The 6493-nt window shown below is 24.3% G+C and overlaps 1 protein-coding gene across 2 annotated transcripts in view; it reads left to right on the top strand.

The window, feature by feature from the left end:
* Positions 1–6493, top strand: part of LOC114124535 (uncharacterized) — a 239502-nt gene that overhangs the window by 50104 nt on the left and 182905 nt on the right. The gene's annotated exons all lie outside the window — the stretch shown is intronic.

Below are 6493 nucleotides of genomic sequence, written 5' to 3'. Positions count from 1 at the left end.
GTATAATGAGTTACACAAAATACGTTTTGCGTCTTTCCTGTAAAATTTGAATTTCGATGTATATGTAATATATATTATATTATAAAACATTAAAATAATTGTTAAAAGCGTACCTTTAGTTAATCAATCGCCCCACCACCCACCTTTGAATGTGAAAATTATTATTATCGACGTATATGAGATGTGACAAAGGTTTGGTGCTTTGAACGGTCCTGCGAGGTTCGAAGTATAGATCACTGCATTCGAATTACGATTGACGAACTTAATCTTGAGACTCGATTAATTAAGATAGATTAAAACAAATCCAATAATAATAAACAATAATTACCAATAGAAAAGTAGTATATTAAATCAGTAGTTCGCTGATTGGCCGTATGATGCGAAGACCTACATAATTCCATGCCCATACTGTTATGTAATAATCACTATTATTGTTATTCATTTGACGACGTTATAATATTATTATATAATATATTTCCCGGCTGTAAGAATGATAAAATATAAATAAATAAATAAATAAAAATAATAATAATAATGTGAGAAAAAAATTGTTTTTATCATCTATAATTAATACATTTATAAACACCTTAAATTAATAATAAAAAATATGTTATTACAAGAAACACAATTTATCTGTTGAAATCATGTGTAGCCAATGAATAATTTTAAATAATTTTTTTTTTTTATTCATAAAAATCATTAATAGGTACATCACAAATGTTGTAAAATAAAAAACTTGATAGCTACATATCTCTTGAGTATATGTTAAATTCATCACAATTATGTTAATCGAGTTATTCGGTAACGTATTATAATTTATAACGATATTTTTTTCTTTTACATCACAATTGTTCCCGTTTGTATTCTCATCAGTATCTGGATAATCCTTTTAATACATTAAATGTGATAAAGGGATCCCTCACAGGATCTAAGAATAAGAGACTATAATCAGCTTATGGCTAGCGCACCACCCTTAAAACCAAAAAAAAAAATAGCATCAAATTTGCATACGTATTGTCATTGTGGCATTATCATTTATTGCAACAAATGGAATTAGCAAGTTTTACTATTTTTTTTTAAGGTTTAATTTTTTTTATTTGAGTAAATAATATGATAAAGCATGTCACAAGTTTAAAATAAATTATAATTATTTATAAATGTATGTGTGCGTTTATGTGTGCATGAGTGTTTATACTCGTATATGATGTGTCTCTTATAATGTAGTTTGAATGAATAACAAATCTGAAAATAATTGCTTTTAAAAAATATTTTTATTTACTTATAACATTCACCAATAAAATCCATGTATTTGATACGCTGATGAATTTTGAATATTATATTAAAATAATATTTACTCACATTTCCTTCATTCTACGTATTTTTTTTATTTTTGTAAATTAGCAATAATGTAATGAATACGTATGTTAACACGTATATCATAATATAAGAATACATTTAAAAAATATATCATGACATTTTCTTTTAACTAAAATTTTATGAAAAGCATAATACATCATATTACTTGAAATATGTTACATTACTTATTCATTATATGTTTATTGGACCGAAATGGTTTAATAAATACCGCATCTGAATTCTATAAAACGTATTTTGTTTACCAATAACCCGTATTTTCTGGCCCACATAATTTTTACAATTACGTGGCACTTTGACAAATATATGTGTTACAGTCCTTCACGTACTGAAATTAACAGGTTTATATTTATGTCAATAGGGTTTAAAGATATTAGCAAATATTAGTTTATTTATGGTGGTTTTCAGCTTACCTAACTGTGCTTTAAATAATACACAATTCAAATCAAATCATAGCTTTAATTATTTGAAAAACTATATTTTTTTTTGTATTTTATTAGTTTATTGTAATTTAATATTAGTTAGAATTTAATTGAAAACAATTTATTTAAATAATAATTACCGAATCATATTTTACTTATATAATTTTAAATAAAACATAAATGTTTTAGATAGGCAAGTAGGTAAGTGGTAACTGTATATGATAATGTTTTATACTTTTTCTTTTTCATTTTTCCTGAAATTTTCAAATTGAAATAATTGAAAACTACATAATTTATAATTAATCAACTTAATAGTATAAAATAACCATGTCTATTGAAAGATTTACATTAATAATAAGAATTGAGGATTTAGGATAATTTTATACAACATAAAATTATATAATACGTTTGATTTATTATAATATTAAGTCACTATAAATATAGGCACATTTTATAATTCACGATACAATAATTATTTGACTGATGGGGGCCTTAATAAAAGAATACTCGGAAACGATATTACAACGAGCAGTCTGTTAATTTGTTAGAATAATAAAACCAAAGTATGAATAAAAAGTTAAAATACTATTAATAAAAAATTAAAATTGTACATCAATAACAATAATAACGTAAATATTATAAACGCTAAATTGTAAGATTCTCGGTATAATTAATTCGAATAAATGAGAAAAATTAGAAATGTTGTATGGAAACGTTATAAAAAATTAAATAGGTATAAATTAAATAGAAAATTAATGGATGAATTAAAACTAATAAAATGATTGTGTGAACAATTTTAGACAATATTTAATATGATACGTACTGCATGCATTGATAGGTAGTGTCTATAATATTTATTAAGCAATATAATACCTATGCCATCTGTCACACATGACGTACCTAATATTTTGGATCATACATATTGTTTTTGATAATTTTTTAAAAATGTAACGATAGATAAATAAATGAAAATTGTATAAAAATTTAGGTACAATATTTTGACTTCCGATTTGATAAAATAATATTGCTTTATTATTTATTTTCACTTGGTATATTAGAAAACATTTAACCTCTCTGTTGTACTGTAGATGGTGTTAAATTTACGACCATCAACTATTTTGAGGTGTTTACACTTCGTTGGAGTGTTTTAGAGATAACCAATGTATATGACATCTACAAACTGACATAAGATAGTGATAATGAGAGATACAATGAAGATTTACACTGTCCTCATGTAGTCATGTGCGACCACTATTGTTGCTTATAAATCCGCCTTGCACTAACCCATATTGCTTTTATGATGGTCTAGTAATGGAAACAATATATTGTTATTGCCCACAATGTATTGATATAAAAATGTTTAGAATTTTAAGCTCATAAAGCTCAATAATATAATAGTATCCCGGCATAACGAAAATCAATAATAATATACAATAATGCACTTTTTATTATAAACTATAATCAAAAAATTATAGATCAACTCGAATTATATTTCTGTAGTAGGCTGGCTGAAGTCGATATGTTATTTTTGGGGAAAAAGTTTTACTTTAAATTACAAAAATAGTTTTTTATTCGACATAAATAGATTCACTAACAATAAAATGGTAAGAAGACACATAGACTTACAATGTTTTGCCACATCGCGAAAAAAAATTCTTATACAATACACTTACTATAAACAAATTGAAAGTTAGCAAAAATGAAATATTAACTTCTGACTTTGAAGTTTGAGTTGAATGATTTAACAATCTTTTATTATATTATTTTATCTACCAAGCACTATTCCAGCTAATATTGAACTTTAAAAATGCATTTTGATTTTTGGAATTTTTAAATATACTCTCCATACTCTGCAAAGACCACATTCTTAAATTCTTGTATTTTTTTATTATTATTATTATTATTTTTTTTTTTTTTTGTAATGCTTAAGGAATTTACTGTGATGATAGAAATCTTTGTTTTTCAAACCCTCATAATAATTATTTATTGGGTTTTTTTAAGAATTTCAAATTTTCAATGTTGACAGATTAATGTGAATTACTACAATTTTCAATTTACTATCATACACTTATATCTTCAAAGTCTATTTTCATGGGTCTATTACCTATCTCTAGTAAATATACTAAGTTAAGTAACTCATAGATTACCCTATAAAATTTTCATTCTGATTCGTCAATGATTTTAGAAAAATTATCCGTCAATTCATTTGCTGTATAAAAATTTGCAAAGGGGTTGTCATTAAAAAAAAAAAATTATACATTTCTACAAAACGTATTAAATAAGACGTAAAGCATAACAAATCTCAAGAATTTAGTGAATAAAATATTTAATAATATTTAAAAATTTCAAAAATTCGATTTTAATGACTAATTTGTTGAAGAAAAAAAGGGGTAAAAAAACTTGGTGAATTATTCACATCTTGTATACTACATGGTTAAACTATTATTGTGCATCGGAATGACTAAGTATAACAAATTTCATAGTTTCTTTTTGCATATAAAACTAGCAATCCATTAAGGGTTTCTTTACGTTTACATTGCTACTATTTACTAATCAAAAGACTTCACAAATCGAAATCAATTTTAGATATTTTATGTGTATAGAATGATTAGATAAATATCGTATTTATTTATATTATCATCAATATTCAGTCGGCAACTCAACAGTTATTGATTGGTTTTTTTTAATCAACCCGTTTAGAGACTGACACAATTCCTTTCAAGTACATCAATCACATGCACATATATTTTATCTTATTATTTACATAATGCGTGTAACAATGTATTTTCTCATAAAAATATGTTTTTTATTTTTACTGTAGCTAATTTTTTTGAAGAATTCAATAAACTAGATAAATTATTTAAGTGCTACACATTATGCAGTTTAAAATGGCCTATTATAATTCAACACCAAAAAAATGGTCCTAGTCGTAATACATAGTAATAGTAATAATAACACTCTGAATCAATTAATTTTTAACAATAGTTTTTTTTTTTTAATTTTATTATCTATTTATTACTATGTAAAATGAGTTAATTTAATATGTTATATCAATATACTTATATACATTATTATGAATTGCATATATTATCTACTTACAAATATCATTGAACAAAATAAAAACTGGAAAAATAATTGAATAGATCTTTTGTACTATAGTCTTTAACTATTCATATTTTAATGCAAATTATAATTGAATTTAATATACTTTATGTCATATTATGTTAAATGGCTTTTATAATCTTATTTCATAATTATAAAATATTATGAAATAAGATTATAAACAATATTGTTACATGCGTGTTTGCTTAGTATATAGAATTCAACAACTAATATATAACAATTCATAAATCGTTAACATATCATAATATTATACTCGGGTTACAATATATTAAATATCAAAATATTTAATAATAAACTTTTATCGATTTAAATATTTTTTAATTTAGTCAGACGTACACTAAACACACATACAAACTACATATGTATATATTTATTTATCCGTGGATCAATTAGCAATTGGCATTGACAGCGGGTTTTTGACGAACGGAGCAGAGTATTTGCGAATAAGAGGAATTTGCGAACAATGGAATCGTATTTTAGTGTTGGTTAAAGGGCTGGGTGGGAAATCTCCCGTCGATACATGATAATAGGGGTAGAGAAGGGAGAAATATAATATGAGTCATTGCCATTCCAAATTGCTGCTTAATAAGGCCATGTCATTAGGCTATTCTGACCTTTTGTTCCGACAAGGGGAGGTTAGGCTCTTCACTAAAACGATGTGGTCCGGTCATTGACAGGATTTTCGTAATTTTTTTTATTCAAGCCACTGACATGCACAAGTAGGCTTTGATACAAATTATACGTTATAATATTTAATATTTTGTTAAGCTTTTATTATTAATTTTATTTTGCACTTATTAAACGTTACACAAAGTTTTTATTTGTGGCTTAATTTTATATTTATATACTGAATGTGGTTTTATAAACGTTCACCAAAATTTTTATTTAATACTTACAAATATTAATGGTATTATTATATATTTTGTATTATAGTTAATTATTAAAATCAGTTTTCATTTTTTTTTCAATTACCTAGAAAATTAAAATTTTCATAATTAAAGAGATTTTCCATGTAGTGAACGAAAAAAAATACATCCTACAAACATCTTAGTATAGATAACTTTTAAGTAAAATGCATTTTCAATCTGCAATAAAAATGTAAATGCACCATCCTTATACTTCGTCAATGATACATTAACGTATTTTAATATATTAATGAAAAATCTAAACATTTTCAATTAATAATAAATTATCATTTTATTTATTTGTTTAATATATTATTAAAATATAAAAGTATATTTTATATTTTAATGGACGTAGACCATATTATAGCAGCCATTGCCTGTTTCATTCAAAAATATTTCATGTATAAAATAAGTGATGAATTCGACTCTATCCTCTTACTTATTTTGTTGTTTGTTGTTCATACAGTGCACGGTGTATCTAAAATTTAATTTCTGTAATTAATGAAAACATCATGATGATAATTATGGTTGACATTTAATCATGCTAATCAAACTATCATGGTTTTAAATGTTGACTAAAATGTTGGCTAATTTTAGGTAGGTAATAAACAAATACTCTCCTTTGAAGTTCTTAATTATGTTGATCAGAAGGTCTAATAATTATTGAAT

Source organism: Aphis gossypii, chromosome 3, assembly GCF_020184175.1.
Source record: "Aphis gossypii isolate Hap1 chromosome 3, ASM2018417v2, whole genome shotgun sequence".
NCBI lineage: Eukaryota > Metazoa > Arthropoda > Insecta > Hemiptera > Aphididae > Aphis > Aphis gossypii.
Note: the sequence above shows the minus strand (reverse complement) of the source record. Positions and strands in the feature narration are given on the sequence as shown.